Here is a 9030-nt window from a genome sequence, read left to right as displayed (position 1 = left end):
CTATCGGACCTTGGTCAGAGGGAAGATTGTTCACCTTCACCCTAACAAAATCAGGGAGATCTTTAAGCTACCTCAGCTGAAAGATGACCCAGACTCCTTTAATAGGAGAATGATGAGAACAAATAAGGGCTTGGATGAAATTCTAGAGGACATATGCCTCCTTGGAACCAAGTGGACAACCAGCACAAAGGGTGTCCCAAATCAACTCAAGAGAGAAGATCTCAAACCAGTCGCCAGAGGCTGGCTGGACTTCATTGGGTGTTCTATACTCCCCACTAGCAACCTCTCTGAAGTCACCATCAAAAGAGCAGTAATGATCCATTGTATTATGTTGGGAAAAGAAGTGAAAGTTCATCAGCTGATTTCTTGTGAACTTTACACAATTGCAAACAAGAACTCCAAAGATGCCAAATTAGCGTATCCAAGCTTAATCTCTATGCTATGTAAAGATGTTAGGGTGAAGATGGGAGTAAATAAGTATATATCAGTTGAGCGACCAATCACCAAAAAGTCAATGGAAGGACAACAAGTGCAGGACCACTCCATAAGAGGAAAGCACAGGAGTTCCTCCCAGAAATCCCTCAAATTGAATACTGGGAGCGCCTTGAAGCATCCGTCACCAAATTGCAAGAAGCTATAGAGCAACTAGAGGAAGAACAGCAAAATCAAAATAGCATGCTTTGTAAACTGCTTAAGGAACAAGAAGAGCAAGGGCGTGAACTGAGGGAACTGAAGCGTCAGAAGCTGTCTCTTGAAGGGCCAAGCACCCCACAGATTAAAGGAGCATCCACCTCCCAAAATAAAGGTTGTTGAGTCCTAATCTTTGCCTTAACTCTATGACAATTGTTCTTATTAGGAATTTACCTTAGAAGTTATATATTAGTAGTAGTAATTAGTATATCTATTTTGATTTTATCTCCGATTAAGCTATAATTTATTTTTCTCATCATCATCAAACATAAATAAAATAGTAGATTTTTAGAAAAAAGAGGCAATATTATTTTTTTGAGTTTTTAATAAGGAAAATTCTAATTATTTAGATGTGGTGGCAATACTTTTTGTCTTCTGAATGAATGCCTGAACAGTGTATATTTTTTATATTGAATTTTATGAATGTTAAAATTGTTGGCTCCTGAAAGAATGATGAATAAGAGAAATATTATTGTTGATCTGAAAAATCATGAAAGTGATTCTTGAAGCAAGAAAAAGCAGTTAAAAAAAAAGAAGAGAAAAAAACAGAAGAAGGAGCAGTAGAAAAAGCCATTAGCCCTTTAAACCAAAAGGAAAGGGTAAAAAGGATCCAAGGCTTTGAGCATTAATGGATAAGAGGGCCCAAGGAAATAAATCCAGGCCTAAGCGGCTAAATCAAGCTGTCCCTAACCATGTGCTTGTGGCATGCAGGCCCAAGTGAAAAACTTGAGACTGAGTGGTTAAAGTCATGATCCAAAGCAAAAGAGTGTGCTTAAGAACTCTGGACACCTCTAATTGGGGACTTGAGCAAAGCTAAATCACAATCTGAAAAGGTTCACCCAGTTATATGTTTGTGGCATTTATGTATCCGGTGGTAATACTGGAAAACAAAGTGCTTAGGGCCACGGCCAAGACTCATAAAATAGCTGTGTTCAAGAATCAACATACTAAACTAGGAGAATCAATAATACTATCTGAATTTTAAGTTCCTATGGATGCCAATCATTCTGAATTTCAAAGCATTCTGGCGTTGAACGCCAGAAACAGGTTGCAAGTTGGAGTTAAACGCCAGAAACAGGTTACAATCTGACTTTTAACTCCAGAAACAGCCCAGGTACGTGAGAAGCTCAATTCTCAGCCCCAGCACACACCAAGTGGGCCCTAAAAGTGGATTTCTGCACTATCTATCTTAGTTTACTCATTTTCTGTAAACATAGGTTACTATTTTAGTATTTAAACAACTTTTAGAGACTTATTTTATACGTCATGACATTTTTAGATCTGAACTTTCTACTCTTTGACGGCATGAGTCTCTAAACTCCATTGTTGGGGGTGAGGAGCTCTGCAGCGTCTCGATGAATTAATGCAATTATTTCTGTTTTCTATTCAAACACGCTTGTTTCTCTTTAAGATGTTCATTCGTACTTAACCATGATGAAGGTGATGATCCATGACACTCATCACCATTCTCAATCTATGAATGCGTGCCTGATAACCACCTCCGTTCTACCTTCGATTGAATGAATATCTCTTGGATTCCTTGATCAGAATCTTCGTGGTATAAGCTAGAATCCATTGGCAGCATCCTTGAGAATCCGGAAAGTCTAAACCTTGTCTGTGGTATTCCGAGTAGGATTCAGGGATTGGATGACTGTGACGAGCTTCAAACTCGCGAGTGTTGGGCGTAGTGACAGACGTAAAAGGATCAATGGATCCTATTCCGACATGATCGAGAACCGACAGATGATTAGCCGTGTGGTGACAGCGCATTTGGACCATTTTCACTGAGAGGACGGATGGTAGCCATTGACAACAGTGATCCACCAACACACAGTTTGCCATAGGAGGAACCTTGCGTGCGTGAAGAAGAAGACAGGGGGAAAGCAGAGATTCAGAAGACAAAGCATCTCCAAAACTCCAACACATTCTCTGTTACTGCGTAATAATTACTTATTTTATGCTCTTTCACTTTTTACAATTGAAACTAAAGAACCCTATTGGTATCCTGACTAAGAATAATAAGATAACCGTAGCTTGCTTCAAGCCAACAATCTCCGTGGGATTCTACCCTTACTCACGTAAGGTATTACTTAGACGACCCAGTGCACTTGCTGGTTAGTTGTGCGAAATTACATAGTGTGAGTGTAATCTTCGTGCACCAGTTGCCTCCCAATAAGTGCTTCTTTAATGTCAATAGCTTGACAGGAAGATCTTACTGAGCTTCACATATGTTCAGAGCATGATTGGGGCCTCCCACCACCAAACTTAGAGTTTGAATGTGGGGGCTTTGCTTGACTCTGAATGGAGAGTATTGGATGAAGCTTTTCATGCTTCTTCTCCATGTTTACAGAAGGAGATCCTTGAGCCTTAAACACAAGGTAGTCATCATTCAATTGAAGGACTAACTCTCCTCTGTCCACATCAATCACAGCTCTTGCTGTGGCTAGAAAGGGTCTTCCAAGGATGATGGATTCATCCTCATCCTTCCCAGTGTCTAGGATTATGAAGTCAGCAGGGATGTAAAGGCCTTCAACCTTTATTAAGACATCCTCTACAAGTCCATAAGCCTATTTCTTTGATTTATCTTCCATCTCTAGTGAGCTTTTTACAGCTTGTACCTCAAAGATCCCTAGTTTCTCCATTACAGAAAGTGGCATAAAGTTTATACCTGACCCCAGGTCACACAGAGCCCTTTCAAAGGTCATGGTGCCTATGGTTCAAGGTATTAAGAACTTTCCAAGATTCGGTTTCTTTTGAGGTAATGTCTGCTGAATCCAGGTATTCAGTTCATTAATGAGCAATGAAGGTTCATCCTCCCAAGTCTCAATACCAAATAACTTGGCATTCAGCTTCATGATTGCTCCTAGATACTGAGCAACTTACTCTTCAACAATATCTTCATCCTCTTCAGATGAAGAATATTCATTAGAGCTCATGAATGGCAAAAGTAAGCTTAGTGGAACCTCTATGGTCTCTGTTTGAGCCTTTGATTCCTTTGGTTCCTCAATAGGGAACTCTTTATTGGTCAATGGACGTCCCTTGAGGTCTTCCTCACTGAGATTCACATCCTCCTCCTCCTCTATAGGTTTGGCCATTTTGGTTGTATTAATGGCCTTGCACTCTCTTTTTGGATTTTCTTCTGTATTGCTAGGGAGAGTACTAGGAGGAATTTCAGTAACTCTTTTACTTAGCTGACCCACTTGTGCCTCTAAATTTTTTATGGAGGACCTTGTTTCAGTCATGAAACTAAGAGTAGCCTTAGATAGATCAGAGACTATGTTTGCTAAGCCAGAGAGGCTCTGCTCAGAATTCTATGTCTGTTGCTGAGAAGATGATGGAAAAGATTTGCTATTGCCAAACTTATTTCTCCCACCATTATTGTTGTTGAACCCTTGTTGAGGCTTCTATTGATCCTTCCATGAGAAATTTGGATGATTCCTCCATGAAGGATTATAGGTGTTTCCATAGGATTCTCCCATGTAATTCACCTCTTCCATTGCAGGATTCTCAAGATCATAGGCTTCTCCTTCCGAGGAAGCTTCCTTGGTACTGCCGGATGCAGCTTGCAATCCAGTCAGATTCTGAGAAATCATATTGACTTGCTGAGTCAATATTTTATTCTTAGCCAATATGGCATTCAGAGTATCAATCTCAAGAACTCCTTTCTTCTGAGTTGTCCCATTATTCACAGGATTTCTTTCAGAAGTGTACTGATGATTTGATTTTTGATGGTTTAGAATTTCACTAATGAATTCTCGTTGCAAGTATGGTTCCTAAACCAAGCAATAATCTTTTCATACAAAAAGTTATTTGTCACTAAAACAAACCCCTAAATCAATAACCGAAGTATTCAAACCTCGGGTCGTTCTCCCTAGGAATTACAATAAAGTGCCTTGTTATTGGTTAGACATGTGTTTTGGGGTTTTGGATAAGAAGCATGAAAAGTAAATGGCAATGAAAATAAACTAACAACTATAAAAGGCTCTTGGCAACGTATGAAAACTAGAAGTCCTATCCTAGTTATCCTTCTCAATTGTGATGAGAATTGTTCATTGCTACCACTTAGTTAACCCTTACTAAATAAAGGAAAGTCAAGTGGATGAATTGACTTGAGCCACAAGTCCTAGCCAACTCCCAAGGAAAGACTAGCTTTAGTGCACTCCAAACCAATTAGCAATCTCTCCAATTATCAATCAACAAAGGAATTAGATAACTCAAGTGTCACTAATTACTCTACCTAGGCCAAGAGGAGCAAAATCTATACTATATCTAGAAGAGGCATTTCAACAAACACATAAAAGGCAATAAAAGTAAACAACATAAATTGCAAGAATTAAAGAGAGATCTAACTACAAAGGCAAGAGATCAACAATAGAAAAGCAAAGAAGAACAATTATTATGAATTACCTCTTATTGAATTGAAAGAAAATGGAAGGAACAATAGTAGATCTACAACAAAGCATAAGAACAACATAAAGGAAATTACAATAAAAGAATGGAAGGAGAATGAATGTAACAACAAGGAATTGAGAAGATAGAAGTAGAAGAAGATGAATTAAAATCTAGATCTAAGAACTAAACCTAATCCTAATCCTAATCCTAGAGAGAAGTGAGAGCGAGAAGTGAGAGCTTCTCTCTCTAGAAACTACTTCTAGAACTAAACTATGACTAATGGTAACTAACTTCTAAAGTATGAAAAGTATCTCATTCCCCCTTCAATCCATGGCTTAAATAGCATCAGAAATGAGTTGGATTGGGCCCACAAGGCTTCTAAAATTGCTGGCCACGTTTTGCTTTAAGTGAACCAGGTGGCAACAACGGCGTGTGCGCGTACTATACGCGTGCACACCACCATACGTGTAGCAACTATGGCAAATCTTATATCGTTTTGAAGCCCCGGATGTTAGCTTTCTAACCCAACTAGAACCGCATCATTTGGACCTCTGTAGCTCCAGTTATGCTCATTTAAGTGCGAAGAGATCGGCTTGACAGCTTTTCGGTTCTTTCATTTCTTCATGAGTTCTCCAACTTTTCATGCTTCTTTCTTCATTCCCTTGGTCCAATCCTTGCCTCCTAAATCTGAAATCACTTAGCAAACATATCAAGGCATCTAATGGAATCAAGGAGAATTAGATTTAGCTATTTTAAGTCCTAAAAAGCATGTTTTCACTCTTAAGCACAATTAAAGGAGAAGTTACAAAACCATGCTATTTCAATGGATAAATGTGGGTAAAAGGTTATAAAATCCCCTAAATCAAGCACAAGATAAACCCTACAAATGGGTTTTATCATGTACATAAACTGGTTATTTGCAACCATCTCAATGAGTTCCTGGGCTTCTGCAGGTGTTTTTAGATGAAGAGACCCTCCTGCAGAATGGTCCAATGACATTTTAGACAACTCAGACATACCATCATAGAATATACATATGATGCTCCATTCTGGAAGCATGTCAGAAGGACACCTTTTGGTTAATTGTTTGTATCTTTCCTAAGCTTCATAGAGGGATTCACCTTCCTTCTGTTTGAAGGTTTGGACTTCCACTCTAAGCTTGCTCATCTTTTGAGGTGGAAAGAATTTGGTCAAGAAAGCATTGACTAGCTTGTCCCAAAAGTTCAGGCTTTCTCTAGGTTGTGCGTCCAACCATGTCCTAACTCTGTCTCTTACAGCAAAGGGGAAAAGCATAAGTTTGTAGACCTCGGGATCAACCCCATTGGTCTTAACAGTATCACAGATCTGCAAAAACTCAATTAAGAACTGATGAGGATCTTCCAATGGAAGTCCATGAAACTTGCAATTCTGCTGCATTAGAGAAACTAATTAAGGCTTAAGCTCAAAGTTATTTGCTCCAGTGGCAGGAATATAAATGTTTATTCCATAGAAGTTGGAAGTTGATGCAATATAGTCACCAAGCATCTTCCTTGCATTCCCAGCATTGTTATTGGGTTCGGCTGCCATGTCTCCTTCTTTTTCAAAATTCTCTGTAAGGTTTTCTCTGGAGTGTTGTGCTTTAGCTTCTCTTAGCTTCTTCTTCAAAGTCCTTTCAGGTTCAGGATCAACTTCAACAAGAATGTCTTTATCCCTATTTTTGCTCATATGAAAAAGAAGAGAACAAAGGGAGTAGTAAAATCCTCTATGTTACAGTATATAGATTCCTTGATGTGTCAGAGGAAAAGAAGAATAGAAGGATGAGGTAGAGAGAAAGTAAGAAGAATTCGAACACAGAGAGGGAGAGAGGGTTCGAATATTTAGAAGAGTAGAAGATAATTATTAGCAATTAAATAAAATAAATAGAAAGAGATGAGAGAGATAGAGTTTTCAAAAATTTGAAAAAGGAGTAACATAAAATTAGAATTGAAAACAATTAGTTAATTAAAAAGATTTTTGAAAAATTGTTAGTGACACTACAAGAAAAAAGGCCCATGGCCACACTTTTTCTTGCTACGCTTTAAAAGCGTGGCCAAAAGTGGTCAATGGCCACGCTTTTTTTAGGGTGGCGATTAAATAGAGATTTGGCTACCTTTTTTCTTGTTACGCTTTAAAAGCGTAGCAAAAAGTTTCAACGGCCACGCTTTTATGAGGGTGGCAACTGATTCGAGATTTGGCCACGCTTTTTTTGCCACGCTTAAAAAGCGTAGCCATAGAGAGAAACAGGCACGCTTTTAAGGCGTGGCAACAAAATTTTGTTATTGGAACATTTTAAAAGCGTGGTCGTTTCTTACTACTGTTTTGGCACGCTTCAAAAGCGTTGCAAAAAATATTCAACTAAAAAGAAAATTACAAACTTGTCCCCTAGCTTGCTTTGAAATTCTAAGTTACAATAATCTACTTAATATACTAAAATTGGGTTTTTCCCCAGCTAATAAAGGTGAGGTGTCGATCCCTCGTGATTCCGTTTTTCCTCCAAAATGAATGCAGCTTTCTCTATTCTAAATTATTTTATAAAAAATATTTTTATTATAATTATATAATAATTAATATTTAATGAATAATACATAATTATACTAATTTAGGAACATATCTTCATTATAATTATATCAAATCAATATTTAATGCATTATTAAACTACTTATCAATTATCAATTAAAAATACTTTTAATCATTTTAATAATAATAATAATAATAATAATAATAATAATAATAATAATAATAATAATAATAATAATAATAATAATAATAATGATATGAAAATTGCACCGATCTAATCATGATAAGAATATTTGATTCTAATCATAAAATGATTAAATCTTATGATATTAATAACGCACATTGATTTTAAATATTTTTAGTTATTTTAATTATATTAATTTTCAAAATATTGATATAATTCTAATTCTTATTCATTATTCAATAATAATAATAATAATAATAATAATAATAATAATAATAATAATAATAATAATAATAATAATAATAATAATAATAATAATAACCTGAAAAATCCGTATATAAACTATTTCAATTACCCGTATATTATTATTAAAATTCTATCTACTTAATATACTAAAATTGGGTTTTCCCTCCGCTAATGAAAGTGAGGTGTCGATTCTTCATGAATCCATTTTTTCGCCAAAATGAATGCACTATTTTCTCTTCTAAATTTATTTTATAAAAATATCTTTATTATAATTATATTATAATTAGCATTTAAGTAATAATACATAATTATACTAATTTAAGAAAATATCTTAAATATTGATTTCATCATTTTAATTATATTGATAATAATAATGATAATAATAATAATAATATAATATAATAATTATATGATAATGGCACTGGCTATTAATGACCAATTTATATTTCTCTAAATAAATTTATTTTATAAAAATATCTTTATTATAATTATATTATAATTAATATTTAATAAATAATGTATAATTATACTAATTTAAGAAAATATCTTTATTATCTATTCTATTCTATTCTATTCTATTATATAAAAATCTAATTTTTGCACTTAATGATGGAACTGATGTGGCATGTTCTTTAGGTATTTCCTGATCTATTTCATTTAATTCGTTAAAGCAAATCAATTATAATTAATTAATTATATCAATTAATTAATTTGATTAGACATTCAAATCTCACCATTTATTATAATTTATAAGAATTGATTAATTATATAAATTATTTGATTTGATTGGAGTAAATATCAAATTATTTAGTAAATGATAAATATGATAACGAAATATATGAATTAATGTAGTTAGTTTATTTTTCTCAATACCATCTATTTATACAAGATCAAATGTTTTTTACTCATTCGTTCTCTTTTCTCTCTCCCTCTCTCCCTCCCTCCATCCCTCTCATGTTTATGGTACAATTTTTGTAATTTAT

General features: G+C 35.2%; 1 non-coding gene across 1 annotated transcript; it reads left to right on the top strand.

The window, feature by feature from the left end:
• The first annotated feature begins 6135 nt into the window (after window positions 1-6135).
• On the top strand, window positions 6136-6243 carry LOC112704761 (small nucleolar RNA R71). The gene has a single exon (XR_003155368.1). It is a non-coding gene; the product is annotated as a small nucleolar RNA R71 (small nucleolar RNA).
• Window positions 6244-9030: the final 2787 nt, after the last annotated feature.

Source organism: Arachis hypogaea, chromosome 7 (genome assembly GCF_003086295.3).
Source record: "Arachis hypogaea cultivar Tifrunner chromosome 7, arahy.Tifrunner.gnm2.J5K5, whole genome shotgun sequence".
Taxonomy (NCBI): domain Eukaryota; kingdom Viridiplantae; phylum Streptophyta; class Magnoliopsida; order Fabales; family Fabaceae; genus Arachis; species Arachis hypogaea.
This window is presented reverse-complemented; position numbering and strand designations above follow the sequence as displayed.